Genomic DNA, 22,487 nt, shown 5'->3' on the forward strand with positions numbered 1-22,487 from the left:
AATATTAGGAAGCCCAAAATCACAATATTGGGTTTACTTCCCATAAAACAAAGCCTACTAAGCTTGAATCTGTTGTGTGGGCCTGTAAAAGAGCTATACTCTCCAAAAATTTTTAAAGAAATATCAGATTGATTAAAAAAAAGCTATAGAGAGCAGCATAATATATTACTTTTTTATATATGTTTATATTTGATTACAAAATTGAAAAACAACCTTATTACACCATGGAGTTTTTTTTATCTGGTAGTGGCACTTACTTAATCTCCATGTTCTCTGAGCTTGAAAGCATCAAAGAAGGTTGACTTTTTTTTTACAATATTCAGTTTAAACTTTGAAAACTAGCTGCATGATTCACTTACTGAGTCATTCGTCAGAACTGAAAAGAAATTGAATGATGTCTGTAATAATGGTGGATTAGCCCATTGGGAGCTCACAAGATAGCGATCAATTTGTACTCATTGAAATGAACAGTGCAAGAACTGCCAGCAGGCAGACAACTCAAGATCATACAGAAGTTGACTAGAGAGCATGCTACATAATAAAGAGATAGCTAATGAGTATATATTTGGGATATGTTGAAAAATGTCTGCTGTTCTTTCAATCAGTCAGCTATATTTTTACCATTGCTGTTTCTCACTTCATTTTATTCTTCAAATTGTTTTTTAATTATTATGCTGTATTTCTGAGATTAATCTCATGCCATCAACAGCATAACAATACAAAATATGTATTTAACTCCATACACCTTCTTGAGCTCAAATTTATTGAAGTTCAAGATTTGACTGCTTGGGAATTGTGCTTGAACCCTCAATCAATGCCCAGGTTGAATTATAATTGAACAATACAACTTAAAACTACTCAGCAATAAGTGATAATAATAATAATGAGCCCTTTTTACAAAGGCTTACCATGTTGTAAACCTTTACATTTGAAGTGTTTTCTGTACCTTAACCTACAAGCGAGCAGCATTCATTATCAGAACCTAAGAGACAACATAAAATGAGAATAAGCCATTTAGTTTCTCCTGTCATTCTGTCAATCAAAGAAGCTGCATTTAAACTTTCATTCTGAAGAATGAATCAGAATTTCCTGTACTTATTGCTCATTTGTTCTGCAGCATTCACATCCAATGCACAAAGTTTGTAATTTTTTAATGTAATGTTTTTGAGCAACTATATTTATCAAAATAACCTTTTTTTCTTAATCTAAGATATAATAGATTATTATGTTGTATAAGACAAGCATTGCAAAATATTATATAATATCCTTATTTGATGGCATGGAATGTGATTGCCTGAGATTGCAGGTATGCATGTTCTTTAACAATTTTCTTGTGTGGAATTATGTTTGGTAGAATATGAACTGAAATATTGCACAATATGCAACGTGTTGCATTGAAATCAGAAGCATTATGAAAATTGATTGCAAGTTGTATTTTCAGTGGAAAAAGTAGACATAAAGTCATATATAATTATCAGAAGAATCTAATTTCAAGTTAGGAATATACTGAAGCATGTTTTTGAAACTGTTAAAGGGTATATTAATCTTTAATTATCTATTGAATAGCAGAAATCCCGTTAAACTACAGAGCAATAAATCTTGCTGATACACTTTAGATTTTATCACCAGGCATTAATACTCTTTTGTAGACATCATCATGCATCAAGGATACTGAAGACTATGTATCACAAATAAAGGTAGGCAGCACAACATCTAACGCAGTATTTTTCAAAATGAACTTAGATATAGCACTGTAAAATCATAGCACGGAAGAAAGCCATTTATCCAATTACATCTGTACTGGCTCTCTGAAAGAGCTATCAACTTAGTTCCATTCCCTTGTCCTTTTCTCATACCTTTCTGTCTGTAATATTGTAAGTTCTATAATATTGTAATATTGCAGCCAACCTGTAATATTAATGATTAGCCTGTGCAAATTGCATGCCAGAATGAGCCGATCCCATCTTTACAAAAAATGCAAGACAGCAGTCTGTCTGCTTTGAATTATTTACTGAGGAAAAATAATTAGTGTCATAGGTTTGTGAAAGAAAAATAACTCAATATTTCTAAGGTATGAATATCTATATATGAAATAAAAGCAAAATACTGCGGATGCTGGAAATCTGAAACAAAAACAAGAAATGCTGGAATCACTCAGCAGGTCTGGCAGCATCTGTGGAAAGAGAAGCAGAGTTAACGTTTCGGGTCAGTGACCCTTCTTCGGAACTGACAAATATTAGAAAAGTCACAGATTATAAACAAGTGAGGTGGGGGTGGGGCAAGAGATAACAAAGGAGAAGGTGCAGATTGGACCAGGCCACATAGCTGACCAAAAGGTCACGGAGAACAGGCAAACAATATGTTAATGGTATGTTGAAAGACAAAGCATTAGTACAGATTAGGTGTGAATACACTGAATATTGAACAGCAGCAAGTGCAAACCTGAAGAAAAACAACCTGAAAAAAACAGTGGGGAGCAAACTGAACAAACTAAGATGAAATGAAATAAATGCAAAAAAAGATTGTAAAAAATGTAAAAAGGAATGTAAAAAAAAGACAGAAAAAAATAACTAAAAATGAAAGTAAAATGGGGGGCTGTCATGCTCTGAAATTATTGAACTCAATGTTCAGTCCGGCAGGCTGTAGTGTGCCTAATCGGTAGATGAGATGCTGTTCCTCGAGCTTGCATTGATGTTCACTGGAACACTGCAGCAATCCCAGGACAGAGATGTGAGCATGAGAGCAGGGGGGAGTGTTGAAATGGCCAGCAACCGGAAGCTCAGGGTCCTGCTTGCGGACTGAGCGGAGATGTTCCGCAAAGCGGTCACCCAGTCTGCGCTTGGTCTCCCCAATGTAGAGGAGACCACACTGTGAGCAGCGAATACAGTATACTACATTGAAAGAAGTACAAGTAAATCGCTGCTTCACCTGAAAGGAGTGTTTGGGGCCTGGGATAGTGAGGAGAGAGGAGGTAAATGGGCAGGTATTACACCTCCTGCGATTGCAGGGGAAGGTGCCCTGGGACGGGGACGAGGTGGTGGGGGTAATGGAGGAGTGGACCAGGGTGTCGCGGAGGGAACGATCCCTTCGGAATGCTGACAGGGGAAGGGAGGGGAAGATGCGACTGGTAGTGGCATCACGCTGGAGGTGGCGAAAATGGCAGAGGATGATCCTTTGGATATGGAGGCTGGTGGGATGAAAAATGAGGACAAGGGGAACCCTGTATCTATATATGAAAACCCTTTTGCCTGTGCACACCTCAATGGAAAATTCCTACATCCATAGTTATAATGGAAACTACCTATGTAAACTTGTCATATTGTAATTTTGTCCTCCCACTAGTGATGGCATTGTAATGCCTTAGTTGTGATGCTCAACTCCTCAGTCAGGACTGTAGAGAAACTCTTACACTCCAACTGATCATGTGATGTTCAGCATATTGTCATAAGTTTTATTATTTGACTACTAATAATACAAAATCAAAATATTACAATAAAAATAAGGGGAAAATATATCACTGAAAATGGGGATTGAATTATGAGCTGAATTTTAGAGAGCCGGCAAGGGTCCCAACGTGGGCCTAAAAGGCGAGGGGAACCCTACCGTGGCCCTTTGAAGACTTCCCCAGCTGTATTCAATGGCGCTCAGACAATTAACTTCTCAGTGCCATGGTCCCTGTCACTTTAAGAATGGGGATCCTGCCTCCAAGAGCTGCTGGCCAATCAGAGGGCCAGCAGCTCAGTAGTATCGGCAGCACCACCAGGAGCGGTGGCCACTGCTGGTACTACAAGAGGCCAGGGACCAGGACCATCGCTGGAACCCGGACCCTAGGTAAGTGCAGCAGGGTTGCCAGGACCAGTCCAGCAGGCCCCAGCAAGTGGTGGGGGAGGGTGGTTGTTGAGGGTGGTGTGGGGGTGTTCGTGGAGGGGCAGTCTATACTGCCGGGGACCTTCTGTGCAACACAGATTGCCCTTTGGACGAGACACCACTCCCCCAGTCAAGTCTGGAGGGAGGTCACCTTGTTTTACTGAGTGACCGCCCCCTGTAGTGAAGGCACCCCTGGCGCTGGTAAAATACTAGCAGCGGCAGGAAGAGGGCCTTAAGTGGCTATTAATTGGTTATTAATAATTGACTATTATTAAGTGGCTAATTAAGTGGCAATTAATCAATTTCCTTTTCAAAGCTACCATTCATCAACCAGCAAGTACCACAAAATTGGCCATCAAATCACTTCAACAATCGCTCCAAGTCAAAAGGAAAATACTGCAGATGCTAGAAATCTGAAATACAAACAAAAAGTGCTAGAAATACTCAGCATCTGTGAAGAGAGAAACAGAGTTAAAGTTCCAGGTTAATGATCTTTCACAGGACTGGAAAAGGTAGAGACATAACAGGTACTAGCAAGCAGAGAGGGATGGAAAGGAGGGAAATGGGGGCGGGGAAAGAACAAAAGGGAAAGTCTGTGATAGGGTGGAAGGCAGGAGAGATTAAATGACAAATGGGATGCTGTTGCAAGGCAAAAAGAGATGGTAATAGGGCAAGAAAAGAAACAAAAGATAGGTCCAGAGGAGGTTTAAATGGACAAAGCAAAATCATGACTGACAGTTGCTGTCTAAAATCAAAATGAAAAAAATGAGAAACAAAGAACCCACAAAAAGTTCAAAAAGAAAGAAAGGGGAAGAGGTTCTGATCTGAAACAGTTGAACTCAATGTTAAATCCAGAAGGCTGTGAAGTGTCTAATCGAAAGATGGGGTCCCCGAGCTTACGTTGAGTTTCATTGGAACAGTGTAGGAAGTCGACAACAGAGAGGTCAGTGTAGGAGTGGGATGGAGGATTAAAATGACAGGTGACTGGAAGCTCCAGGTCATGCTTGCAGACTGAACCAAGGTGTTTCGCAAAGCAGTCACCCAATCTGTGCTTGGTCTCCCCAGTGTAGAGGAAACCACATTGTGAGTAATGAATACACTATACTAAATGGAAAGAAATGCAAGTAAATTGCCCTTTCACCTAGAAGGAGTGCTTGGAGTCTTGGACACTGAGAAAGGAGGAATTAAAAGGACAGGTGTTACATCTCCGGCGTTTGCATGGAAAGATGCTGTGGAAGTGGAGGTGTTGTTGGAGGTGATTGGGGAGAGGACCAGGATGCCACAGAGGGAACAGTCCCTTCACAGTAATAAAAGGGGAGAGGAGGGTTTGTTATTTTGGTGGCATCACGCCTGTGGTGGCGGAAATGGAGGAGGATGACCCGTTGAATGCGGAGGGTGGTCAAGTGAACGGTGAGGACAAGGAGAATCTATTGTGGTTCTGGAAGGGAGGGGAAGGGGTGAGAGCAGATGGATGGGAAATGGAATGGACACAGGTGAGGGCCCTGTCAACCACGGGGGGGTGGGTGGGGGGAGGGGGGGAAGTCCTTGGTTGTGGGAAAAGGACGACCTATCAGAAACTCTAGCATGGAAGGTGACATCAGCATAACAGATGCGATGGAGACAGAGAAGCTGGGAGAATGGAATAGAGTCCTTACAGAAAGCAGGGAGAGGTGTAGTCAAGGTAACTGTGAGAGCCAGTGGGCTCATAGTGGATATTGATTGATAGCCTAACCCCAGAAATGCAGACAGAGAAATTAAGGAAGGGAAAGATTGGTGATGGACCATGTGAAGGCAAGGGAGGGGTGATAATTCGAACCAAAATTGATGAAATTTTCCAGTGCGGGGTGCGAGCAGGAAATGAGACTGATACAGTCATGAGTATACCAGAAAAAGAGGTGAGGGAGGGGACCCGAGTAGGATTGGAAAAAACAATGTTCCACATATTCCCACAAAAAAGTAGGCATATCTAGGATCCATACCAGTTCCCATAGCAACACCTTTTATTTGGAGGATGTGAGTGAAGTTAAAGGTGAAGTTGTTCAAAGTGAGAACAAGTTTAGCCTGGTGGATGAAGGTGGAGGTGGATGGAGACTAGTTGGACCGCTGTTCAAGAAAGAAACAGACAGCCCTCAGACCATCTTGCTGGCGGATGGAGATGTAGAGGGATTGGACAATCCTAGTGAAAAGGAGATGATTTAGGGCCAGGAAACTGGAAACTGTTAAAGTGGCAGAGGTTTTTGGAAGAGTTGCGAATATAGATGGGAAGGGATTGGACAAGGGAGAAAGAAATAAAGCCGAGACAGGAAGAAATCAGTTTTGTGGGGCAAGAAGACGCTGAAATAATAGTCTTTTCAAGTCATTTGGGAGCCACATTTCCTCACATACTCAAGGATATATGACTGGAACTAAAATCATAACAAATGTATTCAAAATATGTAATTCTGGAAAACTTTGAAGCTTGACTAACTTTATGGTTAACTGTTTAATCATAAGGTTAGCGGTGGATATTAGAAATGCTTCCAAGCTCTTTCCCCTTACAGAGGTTTGAGTTCCATCGTGCACTGAGAATTTAGTTTTGTCAGCTGAGATGGGAAGTTATTGCTACAGTTGAAAAAAAGAGAGAGCAATAAGTCACAGAAGTTGTCATTTTCATTTTTACTGTATAAAACAACAGAACCCAAAATGCACAATGACAACCCATATGAAAGGACAACCAGATAGAGAGGAGCAGAACAGGAGTTCCTCCTCCCATTGACATTTCTGAGTATGAGAGATAGGGATGCATTATTGGAGTTTCCCAGGGTATAAGACCATCTCCTAAGTAACTAAATTTGTCATATTCTATCATTAAAAAAAACACTTGACAACCAGGTGTAATATTTACAAATGGTAACAAGAATGGCTGAAAATAAACAGAGTGACAACATTTGAATTTTGTAGCACTTTACACCATTTAAGTAACTTGTTAAATAAAAAAAATTGGGATAAAATTTGGAAAACATTTTTTTTTGTGTGTGTGTGTAGCTGAGGACTAATATTTCAACCAGAGATAATATTTATGATGCTGAGCTCAGACTTTCTCACTGGAGATAATCAGCCCAATCCATTCTAGCTGGAGTCAATTAGGCCCAAACCCTAGTGACTGATCACATGTACAGATTCCTGGTCACTGAAGGCTCAGCAATGAGGGAAGAGTCTCCCGAATGCAGTGTTACATGAATGATAGCTTCAGCAAGAATTATAAATCCACCACAGGAGGTAAGAGGAGGAAAACATAAATCTTATTATTATTTTTACGACATAAAACAACAGAACCCAGAATGCACAATGACAACCCATATGAAAGGACAACCAGATAGAGAGGAGCAGAGCAGGAGTTCCTCCTCCCATTGACAATTCTGAGTATGAGAGATAGGGATGCATTATTGGAGTTCCCCAGGGTATAAGACCATCTCCTAAGTAACTAAATTTGTCATATTCTATCATGAAAACCCACTTGATAACCAGGTGTAATATTTACAAACAATAACGTGAATGGCTGAAAATAAACAGAGTGACAACATTTAAATTTTGTAGCACTTTACACTATTTAAATACCCTGTTAAATAAAAAAAAATTGGGATAAAATTTGGAAAACATTTTTTGTGTGTGTGTGTGTGTAGCTGAGGACTAATATTTCAACCAGAGATAATATTTATGATGCTGAGCTCAGACTTTCTCGCTGGAGATAATCAGACCAATCCATTCTAGCTGGAGTCAATTAGGCCCAAACCCTAGTGACTGATCACATGTACAGATTCCTGGTCACTGAAGGCTCAGCAATGAGGGAAGAGTCTCCCGAATGCAGTGTTACATGAATGATAGCTTCAGCAAGAGTTATAAATCCACTATTGGAGGTAAGAGGAGTAAAACATAAATCTTATTGTTATACCAATAACTGAGAACATGTTCTGGGGAGGAACAAGAGAAAGAAAAAGCACATATGAAAGTAACAGTGGTGGCAACATTTCAAAAGAGTTAATTGGTTGTAAAGTTCTATGGAATGTCCTGAGGATATAAGAGATGTTATACAAATGCAGGCTTTTTCTTTTAAGTAAATATTCCAAATTCACAATAGGAAGTAAGACAAAAATATTTTTAATGCAAAATAGTTGAGTTTGTGGAGGGAGGAACAAAATTAGTTGCATCTTAAACAAGTTTTGTAAAATGGTAAGTACATAATGGGGGGTATTTTTAACAAGGGTGAGTGGGTGGGATTGGGTGCAGTAGAGGAGTTAAATGAGCACAAATACTGAGCACGGAGGGAAGTCGGCACCAACCTGCCGACTTCCGGACTTTGCCGAAGCTGGACAAGGAGCAGGCAGCCAATCCCTTCCCAGGAGACAGGTTGGTTCTTTAAATATGTTAATAAGGCTGGAAGTCTCCTGATGCTCCTCCCCAGTGCTCCCTGCCTGACAGGAAGGCACCCTTCTCTCACCTATATGTGGTCCATCTCCGACACTTCCCTCCCCTTCCTTGACTTCTCTATCTCCACCTCTGGGATAGGCTGTCTACTAATATTTATTATAAACCCACCGACTCCCACAGCTACCTCGACAACACTTCTTCACACCCTACCTCATGTAAGGACTGCATTCCATTCTCCCAGTTTCTCCGTCTCCAACGCATCTGCTCTGATGATGCAACCTTCCATGACAGTGCTTCTGATATGTTTTCCTTTTTCCTCAGCCGAGGAATCCCCCCCAATGTGGTTGACATGGCCCTCAACTATATACGGCCCATTTCCCACACCTCTACCCTCACCCCTTCCCCTCCCTCCCTGAACCACGACAGGGTTCCCCTTGTCCTCACTTTCGACCCCATCAGCCTCCATATCCAAAGGATCATCCTCCACCATTTCTGCCATCTCCAGCGTGATGCCACTACCAAAGGCATCTTCCCCTCCCTTCCCCTGTCGGCATTCCAAAGGGATCGTTCCCTCTGCGACACCCTGGTCCACTCCTCCATTACCCCCACCACCTCGTCCCCTTCCCACGGCACCTTCCCCTGCAATCACAGGAGGTGGAATACTGCCCATTTACCTCCTCTCTCCTCACTATCCCAGGACCCAAACACGCCTTTCAGGTGAAGCAGCAATTTACTTGTACTTCTTTCAATGTAGTATACTGTATTTGCTGCTCACAATGTGTCTCCTCTACACTGGGGAGACCAAACACAGACTGGGTGACTGCTTTGCGGAACACCTCCGCTCAGTCCGCAAGCTTGACCCTGAGCTTCCAGTTGCTGGCCATTTCAACACACCCCGCTGCTTTCATGCTCACATCCCTGTCCTGGGATTGCTGCAGTGTTCCAGTGAACATCAACGCAAGCTCGAGGAACAGCATCTCATTTACCGATTAGGCACGCTACAACCTGCCTGACTGAACATTGAGTTCAATAATTTCAGAGCATGATGGGCCCTCATTTTCCTTTTATTTTTAGTTATTTTTTCTTTTTTCTTTTTTGTATTTATTTTATTTTAGTTTGTTCAGTTTGTTTCTACTGTGCCTACTCACTGTTTTTTTCATGTTTGTGCTTGTGGCTGTTCAGTTTTCAGTCCATTAACACCCTATCTGTACTAATGCTTTGTCTTTCAGCACACTATTAACATATTGTTTGCCTTTGCTCCATGACCTTCTGGTCAGCTATTCTGTGACCTTGTGCTTTCAACACCTTCTCTTTTGTTATCTCTTGCCCCACCCCCACTTTACTTGCTTAAAATCTTTTACATTTCTTATAAATGCCAGTTATGAAGAAGGGTCACTGACCTGAAACGTTAACGCTGCTTCTCTCTCCACAGATGCTGCCAGACCTGCTGAGTATTTCCAGCGTTTCCTGATTTGATGACAGGAAGTCAAGTCTATCAATCAGGCTGACCTCCTGGAGGGGAACCTGTCAGGGCCAAAGGTTTCATACTATGGAGCTAAAACTCTACAGCATGCGGAGAACCCAGATGTGGGTTTCCCACATGTGACTGGACATTTGACCGTAGGTATGGTTGCTAAATTTGCTGATGACACAAAGATAGGTAGGAAAGTAAGTTGTGAAGAGACATAAGGAAGCGACAAAGGGATATAGGAAAGTTAAGTGAGTGGGCAAAGATTTGGCAAATCGAGTATATTGTGGGAAAATGTGAAATTGTCCATTTTGGCAGGAACAAAAAACATTATCTAAATGGTGAGAGATTGCAGAACTCTGAGATGCGGAGGGATCTATGTGTCCTAATGCATGAATTGCAAAAGGTTAGTATGCAGGTACAGGAAGCAATTAGGAAAGCTAATAGAATGTTATCATTTATTGCAAGGGGAATTGAACACAAATGTCGAGAGGTTATGCTTCAGTTATACAGGGCATTGGTGTGACCACATCTGGAGTACTGTGTACAGCATTAGTCTCCTTATTTAAGAAAGGATGTCAATGTGACAGAAGCAGTTCAGAGAAGGTTTACTAGACTAATCCCTGGAATTGGTACGTTGTCTTATGAGGAAAGGTTGGACATGTTAGGCTTGCATCTGCTGGAGTTCAGAAGAATAAGAGGCGACTTGATTGAAACATATAAGATTCTGAGGGGTCTTGACAGGGTGGATGTGGAAAGGATGTTTCCCCTTGTGGGAGAATCTAGAACTATGGGGTCACTGTTTAGAAATAAGGAGTCGCCATTTAAGACAGAGATGAGGAGAAATTTTTCTCACAGAGGGTCATGAGTCTTTGGAATTCTCTTCCTCAAAAGGCAGTGGAAGCAGAGTCTTTGAATATTTTTAAGGCAGAGGAAGATAGGTTCTTGATAAGCAAGGGGGTTTCAATCAGATCAGAAATAATCTTGTTGAATGGCAGAGCAGGCTCGAGGGGCCGAGTGGCCTACTCCTGCTCCTAATTTGTGTGTTTTTATGTTCGCGTGACCTCCCCACTCCCAGTCGCCAGCAAGTAAAATTCTCCCCAATGTTACAATTATTGTATCTGTGAGACTGTATCATTCAGTGTTTGTAATGATTTTTTTTCCTTGTGTCAATCATTTGATATTTTGCTCCAGTCTCTTTGGTGCATGAGAATGATGGTCAAACTGCTGTTACATTTATACTATACTTCAAGCCTCACAATCATATTCCAGATTCAGGTTTATCCATGAGCAATGCTGCAAAAGATCTGCTAATATGTTTTTTAAAAAACTGAATGCCGTGGCACAAATTTTGTCACGTGAAAAGTGACAACTGAGTTGGGACAAAGCAATGTTGGAAATGTCACCCTAACCTAGACCTTCTATTATACCAATCGAGGTAATACAGAAATACAATATGAATACATATTAAGAATTCAATTCATTATTTTGTGATTGTGTAGTTGCTAATTCATGTATGAGTCATCTTTATAGTATTCATAATGCAGTATTCTCCCTGCATATAAGTTATAATTTATGATTAGCCATATAGTTGTCTTGTAACATGGAAAATTTCTGATTTAATAACATGGCAATGAATCTATTTGAAGTGATCTTTAATTAAAATAAAACCTTTTGTTAGATGTAAAGTAAAAGGTTGTCAATCAACTTGGAATATCTCCAAATAGTATCACTTATGATTCTACGTGACTATGTCTTGAATAAAGATCAATTATGTGATGTCCCTTAACTAGAAATCCAAGATGAATTCAGAAGATTTCAGTGACTGCAGTTCAGGTCTTTGCTAAGTGATGAGATGACTTGTGTGAACAGAAGGTTTGAACAAGGCAATTATTTTTTTGCTTACACTTCAGAGACATGCTATTCAGTAGAATGCTGTGATTTCTTTTTTGGATAAGTTAATGGGAAATGTAGAGATCCCTGAGGTGTCAACTTGAATGCATCATAGGTGGTTGCTTTGTCCTGATTTAAATTAGCATAATCTTTTTCCTATTTTGTTGTACATCCTGAGGGAAACTTAATAAGTTTGGGTTTTTATAGATTTTGTCAGAAATATAATTTATATGTATTGCATTGAAGCTATTTTCTTATTGGATTGTATTAACAAAAATATGCGCCTGTGTTTCCTATCATTATCCATTTTGATTTTTCATAATACCATTTTTATGAGCAAAAAATACCAAGTGATCTTTAACACTAGCTATTTTAAAAGTTATATTCTGAAAAAAATTAGTTTTAAATGAAAATAGCCGTATTGGCATATACTGTATATACAATGTATTTATCTTTGCATATACGAATGAAAATTCTTCGTAGGCTATGGTTTCATTTTCGTTTTAGGGCACGCTGCTTTCCTCCTTCATCACTATTATTCCCATAAAAATAGGTGCATGTGTGTGGGTTCAGGATCAAAACAGTCTACAGTTTGCAGAAATTTTAATGCCAGTTAAAAATAGATTTAGAATTGATAATGAAAACAAGAAATGCTGGAACCACTCAGCAGGTCTGGCAGCATCTGTGGAAAGAGAAGCATTTAAGTGGTCACTGGATAGACATATGGATGAAAATGGAATAGTGTAGGACAGATGGTTTCACAGGTCGGCGCAACATCGAGGGCCGAAGGGCCTGTACTGCGCTGTAATGTTCTAATTCTAATTCTAATAGTTAACATTTCGGGTCAGTGACACTTCTTCGGAACTGACAAATATTAAAAATGTCACAGGTTATAAGCAAGTGAGGTGGGGGTGGGGCAAGAGATAACAAAGGAGAAGGTGTAGATTGGACAAGGCCACATAGCTGACCAAAAGGTCATGGAGCAAAGGCAAACAATATGTTAATGGTGTGTTGAAAGACAAAGTATTAGTACAGAAAAGGTGTAACCGACTGAATATTGAACAGCAGCAAGTGCAAACATGAAAAAAAACAGTGGGTAAGCAAACTGAACAAACTAAGTTGAAATGAAATAAATGCAAAAAAAAAGGTTGTAAAAAATGTAAAAAAGAAAAAAAGAAAAAAGAAAAAACAGCTAAAAATGAAAGTAAAATGGGGGACTGTCATGCTCTGAAATTATTGAACTCAATGTTCAGTCCAGCAGGCTGTAGTGTGCCTAATCGATAGATGAGATGCTGTTCCTCGAGCTTGCGTTGATGTTCACTGGAACACTGCAGCACTCCCAGGACAGAGATGTGAGCATGAGAGCAGGGGGGAGTGTTGAAATGGCAAGCAACCGGAAGCTCAGGGTCCTGCTTGCGGACTGAGTGGAGGTGTTCTGCAAAGCGGTCACCCAGTCTGCGCTTGGTCTCCCCAATGTAGAGGAGACACATTGTGAGCAGCGAATACAGTATACTACATTGAAAGTAGTACAAGTAAATCGCTGCTTCACCTGAAAGGAGTGTTTGGGGCCTGGGATAGTGAGGAGAGAGGAGGTAAATGGGCAGGTATTACACCTCCTAGCCTTGATATCCTAGCCTTCAAATTGTGCTTGAAATGTCTCTCTCCCAGGCTTCTGAACTCTTTTCCACTCTGTTCCTCAATATCAATCCCCTCCTAGAACCAACCCACCCATTTTACATCTTCTTACATCCTTCGAAATCCATCTGTCAGCAAACTTGGCATTATCTTCTCTTGCCTCAAAAAGGACTTCCACATTTCTTTCATTGTTAAAGCAGCCTCCAAGAAATGCAGTCTCCCCTTTTGCATGAAACTCTTTTATTCCTCAAAGTAACTGTCTATAAAACCTAGTTCTATCCACGACTTGTTCCTTTATCTGGAATAGATATTTAAACTCTTCTTGGACACCTGGCCAGAATACAAGAAAAAGCTTGAGATGTGATAGCTTATCCCACATTCCATTGCAATTGTTTGATCAAGTGCCACATAATAGACTTGCCAGCAATGTTGAAGACAGTGGAATAAAAGGGACACGGATGTGAATTTGGCTGAGTGACAGGAAACAGAAAGTAGTGGTGATGGTTATTTTTCGGACTGCAGGAAAGTATACAACGTGGTTCCCCAGGGGTCAGTACTAAGACCACTGCTTTTCTTATGAATATTAATGATCGAGACCTGGGTGTACAGGGCACAATTTCAAAATTTGCAAATTACACAAAACTTGAACTGTGAGGAGGATAGTGGTAGACTTCAAGAGGACAAAGGCAGGCTGGTGGAATGGGCAAACATGTGCCAGTGAAATTTAAAGCAGAGAGTTGTGGAGTGGTACATTTTGGTAGGAAGAATGAGGAGAGGCAATATAAAATAAAGGACACAATCCTAAAGAGGGTGCAGGAGCAGATACACCAGTGGATATATGTGCACAAATCATTAAAGGTGGCTGAACAGGTTGAGAAAGTGATTAAAAAGGGATCCTGGGCTTTATAAATAAAGGCATAGAGTACAAAAGCAAGGAGGTTATGATGAACTTTCATAAAATACTGATTCCGCCTCGACTGGAGTATTGTGTCCAATTCTGGCCACCATAATTTAGGAAGGATGTGAAGGTTTTAGAGAAGGTGCAAAAATGATTTACGAAAATGGTTCCAGGGATGAAGGAATTCAGTTGCGTGGATAGATTGGAGAAGGTCGGGTTGTTCTCCTTGGAGAAGAGAAGTTTGAGAGGAGATTTCATCGAGGTTTTAAAATCTAGAGGGGTCCAGATTGGTTAGATAGGGGGAAACTGTTCACGTTGGCAGAAGAGTCGAGAACCAGAGGACACCGATTTAAGGTGTTTGGCAAAGGAACCAACAGCAACTTAAAAAGTTTGTGTATGCAGCAAGTGGTTAGGATCTAGAATGCATTGCCTGACAGTGTGATGGAGGCAGATTCAATCAGGGTTTTCAAAAGGGAGTTGGTTAAGCAGCTGAAGAGAAACAGTTTGTAGGGCTATGGGGAAAGGGGACTGGGACTAGCTGAGTTGCTCTTACAGAGACATAGCATGGACACGATGGGCTGAATAGCCTCCTTCTGTGCTGTAACCATTCTATGATATTCATGTCTGGCTCTTTTTATTACGTTCCTTTCAATTTTAGTCTATTTCTCACTTAATCTGAAAATACTCCATTCCATTCACTTTACTTACCTGACTGTGTTGAATTTCTGATTCATTGCACAGGCTCTGACTCAATTTCTTTCCTAGCATTTCAAAATTGTGGAATTACTTGGTTCTATTCGTTTCTCCTTCGTCTTGCACCCTTCAAACTTTTAAAATCCTAAACTGGTTACGTAATCAAGACTTATACTTTCATACTATCACATAATGATACTGCAAAAAGGAGGCCATTCAGCCCATTATGCCTGTGCCGACTGTGTGGTAGAGCTATCCATTTAGTCCCAGTCCCCTGGCCTTTCCCATCAACTGCAAGTTGTTCTGTTTCAAGTTTTTATCCAATTCTATTTTGAAAGTTACTATTGAATCTGCTTCCACCACTCTTTCAGACAGTGCATTCAGGATCATAACAACTTACTGCATAAAAAAAGCATTTCCTCAAGTCACCTCTGGTTCTTTTGTCAATCACCATAAATCTGTGTCCTCCGGTTACAACACTGGAAATAGTTTATTTTATTTACTTTATCAAAGCTGTTAATTATTTTGAACACCTCTTTCATATCTCCTCTTAACCTTCCCTGCCCAAAGGAGAACTCCAGCTTCTCCACATAATTGAAATCCCTCATCACTAGTAAACCTCTTCTGCACTCTGTCTTGTCATCCTTCCTAAAGTGTGGTATGCAGAATTGACCACAATACTCCAGCTGAGGCCTAACCAGTGTTTTATAAAGGTTCAGAATTACTTCCTTTCTTTTGTACTCTATTCCTGTATTAATAAAGCAAAGAATCCCAAATGAATTTTTAACAGCTTTTTCAACTTGTCCTGCCACCTTCAAAAATCTGTGTACATACACCCTCAAGGTCTCCTTGTTCCTGCACTCCATTTGAAATTGTACCATTCAGTTTATATTGTCTCTTCTTATTCTTCCTACTAAAATGTATCACTTCACACTTCTCTGCGTTAAATTTCACTGGTCATTATCATGACCAGGGCGGCGCAGTGGTTAGCACCACAGCCTCACAGCTCCAGGGACCCGGGTTCAGTTCTGGATACTGCCTGTGCGGAGTTTGCAAGTTCTCCCTGTGTCTGCGTGGGTTTCTGCCGGATGCTCCGGTTTCTTCCCACAGCCAAAGACTTGCAGGTTGATAGGTAAATTGGCCATTGTAAATTGACCCTAGTGTAGGTAGGTGGTAGGGGAACATAGGGATGTGGTAGGAATATGGGATTAGTGTAGGATTAGTATAAATGGGTGGTTGATGGTCGGCACAGACTCGGTGGGCCAGGAAGTGCAGAAGCAAAGCTGAGCAGAGTGAACAAGCAGTAGTACAACTGTAAGATGAGTTGATGCAGTGAGTGAGGACATAAATAGCAATCATGGATACATGATTTTCCGTCATCGGGAGCAACCATGAGAAAGTTCCAGCGACTGTTGGGGTGTTGAAGTGAGCATTATTGTAGATTCAGGCAGTGACAGTAATGCCATCAGCATAGCACTGTGGGAGGAACTGAAGACAAAGAGAATCAAATGCACATCTCAGAAATGTGTCAAAAAGCTTTATCCTTACACATCTAAAACCCCACCTCAAACTGTTGGATGTTTCACTGCGAGTGTGAGAGCTGGAGATTGAAGTGTGGAGGCAGAATTTGTAGTGATTGAGGAGGACGGTGAGCCTCTTCTGAGTAGAGAAACCGGCCAAGCCTTGGGGGTGCTACATAATGGATTGAAAGTGAATTCTGTGAAATCCTCTGTCGAGCTTCGAGAGGAGTTTGGACCAGTGTTTCAAGGAATTGGGAAGTTGCACAACCGCCAAGTGAGATTAACAATTGATGAGAACGTGAAGCCTATAGCTCAGCCTTGTCACAGAACACCTTTTGGTCTGAGAGGGAAAGTTGAGGCAAACTTCAAGGAACTGAATGACCAAGACATCATAGAGTCAGTTGAAGGACAAACACACAGATCTTCTCTGGAGAAAGAAGCTGAACCATTTGTGCGGTTTGTGGCAGCACATGCTACACCAACAGCAATGACAACTAGAGAGACTGAAAGAGATTCAGACAAAAATCCAGGATTGAATGGCATCAGACAGAGAATCCAAGCTGGAAATTGGGAGAATTGCCCATTCATGATGTACATCATGATATGAGATGAACTGTGCACAATTGGGAAGTGTATTCTCTGAGGTAACAGACTTATAATGCCACAAAAGCATAGGCCTAGACTGGTGATGCTAGCTCATGAAGGTCACTTGGGAGTGGTTGATACTAAGTAAAACTTACTCACCAAAGTATGTTGGCCAGGGATGGAGAAAGATATGGAGCAGTTTGTCAAAACATGTCATGGGTGTCAACTTGTCCGTAGACCCAATCCACCAGAACCAGTACGCAGCACACTGTTACCGGCTGGATCATGGGAGGATGTAGCAGTCAACTTCTTAGGCCCACTTCCATCAGGAGAGTCCATACTCGTGGTAACTGACTATTACAGCCGTTATTATGAGTATGTGGTAATGAAGTCTACAACAGCAGAGAAAACGGTGATTGCATTGACTGAAATATTTGCAAAGCATGGCCTACCAGTTACTTTGTATTCAGACAATGGGCCACAATTCATTTCACAGATCTTTGCAGAATACATGTAAGTCACAGGCATTCACCATCAGAGAGTAACACCTAAATGCCACAGGCAAATGGAGAAGTGGAAAGACAAATCCAATCCTTAGAAAAATGGATGAGGATTGCTCAGGAGGAGGGTAAAGACTGGAAGGAGATGTCATTGTCATATGTGGCCATGTATAGAGCAACTACACACACAACTCTTGCAAAGAGCCCAGCTAAGTTGTTATTTGGATACAAAATACACACTAAGATACCAGAGCTGAGGGACATTAGAGTTGATCAGGAGATTTAAGATCATGATGCTGAGAAAAAGAGTACTACAAAGTTTTAAGCAGACCATAGAAGGAGAGCTAGACAGTCTGATGTAATGCCAGGTGATGAAGTATTGCTGAGATGAGATAGTCTGAGTAAGATGGATACACCATATTATCCTAAGCCGTATACCTTTATTGCCAAGAAGAGAAACAGTGTGATTGTGTAGTCACCAGAAGGAGTACTGTATGACAGAAATTCTTCATGCGTTAAAAAGCATCATGATGACAAAGACATAACAACAGATGAACCAGATGTAGGAGCTGAGGTGAAGCTGACATTCAGCAATTCAGAATGCCAAGCCAGTGACTCTGTTAGCAGGCAGACAGCTTGCTATCCAGAGGGAGAAACAATGGTTCCAGAGGGGCCAACGACATTTCCTAATCCTGCTGTGGTGACCAGAGCTGCTGAGACAACAGGAAGACCACGGTGCAAGAGGAGACCATCAAAACGATATGAAGATTTTGTGCTGTGATTATATTCAAAAAGCATGTACATGTTTTAGTCTGATAAGGGAGGAATGTCATGATTGTATGTGTGGGCTTGAGTATTAGAGAATATATGGTACTTGGAAGTGAAACTGAAAGGAACTCAGTGTTTTGGAGAAAACACTTGACCTAGGAATTGTTGTAAGTTCAGATAGGGAATGCTGCTGTAGTAAGCAAGAAGTGTTTAATAAAGCTTGTTAAACCTTTGTTAATGTTAAATCTGTGACTTCAAGTGTGATTCTTCAGCCTGAGATGTCTGCCTATTTCACAATTTGTCTATGTCCTTTCTGGTTTGTTACTATATTCTTCATTAGTTCATTGTTTACTACATTTCCACGTTTTGTGTCATTTGCAAACTTTGAAATTATACCCAAGTGCAGGTCATTAATATATCAAAAAGAGCAGTATACATAAACCAACCCCTGGGGTACACTACAGTATTCCTCCCTCTAGTCTAAAAAGAACAACCCTTCAGCAGTATGCTCTGCTTTCTGTTCCTTAGACAATTTTGTATCCACGCTGCCACTGTAACATTAAACTTAATTTTTGACAAAGTACCACAAAATGAACTTGTTAGTAAATGCCTTTTAAAAGCCCGTACACATATAAACTGCACTACCCTCATCAACCCTCTCCATTACTTCATCAAATAACTTGAACAAGTTAGTCAAACGTGACTTTACGTTAACAAATTACTGCTGCCTTTCATTTATTAGGCCGTACTCTACCAAGTGCCAATTAACTTTATCCTGGATTATTGTCTTTAAGGGCTGAATTTTACAGGCACCCAGATGGCGGAAATGGAGGCAGGGTGGGGGCCACATTGGGATGGCTCTTCATCCCTGTCCCACCACCGGGGAAGTTTCCCAGTGGCGGGCTGCGAGAGGATCGGCTACCTCCTCCATGGCTACTGTTCCTTAATTCTAACCAAATAAATTCTGTCTTTGACCTCTTAATTACATTAGCCATTTCTTTGATCAATATTGCCAACTCCTCCTGGTCCTTTCCTTTCCTTCCCTGTTATTCTTGAATATTTTGTAGTCAGGAATATTAAGTTCCTAATCCTCACCTTCTTTGACCATGACTTTGTTATTGCCAATAGTCCCAGGTAGTGCCTCATGCCTGCAGTTCACCAACCTTCTTTACTGTGCTATGTGCATTTACAAATATGAGCTTCAATCTCATCTGAGACTGCCTCGCATTTGCCCATTGTCTGATCCCTCCTATTTCTAGCTATTCACTACTCTAGTGCTATTTGCCTCTCCCAGATTTTTTCTCCTCTCTAATATTTCACCCTGGTGGCCGTCTGAATTAGTTTAACCCCTCCACCCAGAACACTAGTTAACCTCTCAGCAAGGACATAGGTTCCAGCTCTGTTGAGATGCAACCTGTCTTGTACAGATACCTGCTGCCCTAGAACTGATCTCAAAGCTGCAGGAATCTTAAGCCCTACCTCCTCCACCATTTCTACTGATATGCATTAGCCTGTTTTATTTTACTGCTGCTATACTCACTACTGTGTGGCACTGGAAGTAATCCAGAGATGACTACCTTTGAGGTCTTGCTATTTAACTTCCTACCTAGCACTTGAAACTGACAGCAGGACCTCAACCCTTTTCCTTTCCAAATGAACCACAACTTTTGGCTGTTCCCCTTCCTCCTTCAAAATATTCTGCATCCTCTGAGTGACGCCTTTTTTTACCTTGGTAGCAGGGAGGCAATACACTATTCAGGACACAAGTCAGCAGTTGTAGAAATGCTTGGCTGGTCCATCACTATTGAATACCTTATAGCCAATCCACTCCTGCTCTTTGCTCTGCCCCCTGTAAAGTCCTTTGCCCCATGATGCTATGCTCCAGATTGCACTCTGGAGTGTTTTGAGAATTGCATTGTACATATTGTTCACTTGAGGCTATCATGCGCACATGAGCCAGCAGAGAGAACTGCAAGAGAAAGTAAAAGCAAAACAGAATAAAGAAGACTCCATTATGTTCAACAGTATGCTGCCTTTGTCTCAGTCTTTGCTTCATATTCCTAACTATCATGGAACTGCTTTTTTTCTCCTCAGTTTAAAAACAGTGTGTCTTTAAGACTCTGTTTAAAAACAGTGTGCCTTTAAAACTAGCAGGTACAGTGTGCCAGAAGCTGCACCTGCTGCCTAGGCAACAGCAGGAGAGAGAGGAGGTCACATCGTGTATTGTTACTTTTGACTGTGTGTAAAAGACTGGCTTAATAAACCAGTTTGATCTGGAGTCCAGCGAAGCATGCTTATTGAAGGAAGATTCTCTGAAATAAAAAAAAAACAGAAAGTGCTGGAAATACTCAGGATCTCTCTCTCTCTTTTAGAAGAAAATTTACGTTCCTACAGGCTATGGTATTGCCTAAGGAAGGAAAATCCCTGGAAAAGGACATTTGTATTGTTGGAGGTAGCAAATTCCTTTTTTACTTCCAAACTCTAAGAGATCTTTGCCTCAGAAGTGACTCTTTGTTTTCTGATTGTGTTTGCTGGAATTCTCAGTAAAGTTTCTACTGAAAGACTACCAATTTTAAAATCCAAATAGACCTGTTGCTATAGTCCTTGTTGAAAGAACTTTGTGATGTCTACTGCAACCAAAGTGCTTTGAACTTGGGGTCTGTTCATCGAATTTTCCTGGAGACTTCAAGTGTCATTGGATAATTCTACTCTGGGACACCTCACCAACTGGAATTTAACCCACAAAGACTTACAACCCAGCTACTTATGTATTCCTAAGAAATAACGATTTCAAACTGGTTAACCATTGGTTTTTGAATGTATGTTTGTGTGCATTAGGGTTAAGAGATAAGAAGTCTTTGGACATAGGTTTCTCCTAATATTATTTACGATTTAGTTTATTAATAAATAGTTAATTTGTTGTTGTTTAAAGATACCTGGTTTGGTCTGTTTTATTCTGGGGGTTACTAAAGTGTTTAATTTGGATAATTTCCAGTAGGTGGAAAAACTTTGATAATATGCTGCTACCTATGGAGTGTTGGGACTGAATTGACAGTGCATTACACCTGCCTCGGTCGTAACATTACTAAACTCGGCTAAACCTCACATGTTTACCAACATACATGAAGTTGCCCAGAGTTCCCAAATGCCATAGGAATTACAGGCAACAGGTTTCAGCTGGCCCTCCACTCTACTTAGATTATATGCCTCTTACATTATTAGTGCACTTTTAATGCTCATTTGTTGTTTCCTTATTTAATATTCTTTCTTATTACAATGTTGTATCCCTTTAGTATTAGTTTCCTTAGTTAAGTTTATTTTACCCCTTCAATACTTATCTTGAATGGTAATCCATATACATTTTTTTATTCGTTCATGGGATGTGGGCGTTGCTGGCTAGGCCAGCATTTATTGCCCATCCCTAATTGCCCTTGAGATGATGGTGGTTAGCTGCCTTCTTGAACCGCTGCAATCCATGTGGGGTAGGTACTACACCCACGATGCTAATAGGAAGGGAGTTCCAGGAGTTTCACTCAGCGACAGTGAAGGAACGGCGATCTAGTTGCAAGTCAGGATGGTGTGTGGCTTGGAGGGGAACTTGCAGCTGGTGGTGTTCCCATGCATCAGCTTCCCTTGTCTTCCTAGGTGGCAGAGGTCGTGGGTTTGGAAGATGCTATCGAAGAAGCCTTGATGCATTGCTGCAGTGCATCTTGTAGATGGTACACACTGCCACTGTGCGTCGGTGGTGGAAGGAGTGAATGTTTGAGGATGAGGTGCCAGTCAAGTGGGCTGATTTGTCCTGGATGGCATCGAGCTTCTTGAGTGTTGTTGGAGCTGCACCCATCCAGGCAAGTGGAGAGTATTCCATCATACTCCAGACTTGTGCCTTGTAGATAGTGGACAGGCTTTGGGGAGTCAGGAGGTGAGTTACTCACCACAGGATTGCTAGCCTCTGACCTACTCTTGTAGCCACGCTATTTATATGGCTACTCCAGTTCAGTTTCTGGTCAATGGCAACCCCCAGGGTGATGATGGTGGGGGATTCAGCGATCGTAATGCCATTGAATGTCAAGGGGAGATGGTTAGATTCTCTCATGTTGAAGATGGTCATTGCCTGGCACTTGTGTGGTGCGAATGTTACTTGCCACTTATCAGCCCAAGCCTGGATATTGTCAAGGTCTTGCTGCATTTCTACATGGACTGCTTCAGTATCTGAGGAGTTGTGAATGGTGCTGAACATTGTGCAATCATTA

Source organism: Heterodontus francisci, chromosome 7, assembly GCF_036365525.1.
Source record: "Heterodontus francisci isolate sHetFra1 chromosome 7, sHetFra1.hap1, whole genome shotgun sequence".
In the NCBI taxonomy this organism is placed as follows: Eukaryota; Metazoa; Chordata; class Chondrichthyes; order Heterodontiformes; family Heterodontidae; genus Heterodontus; species Heterodontus francisci.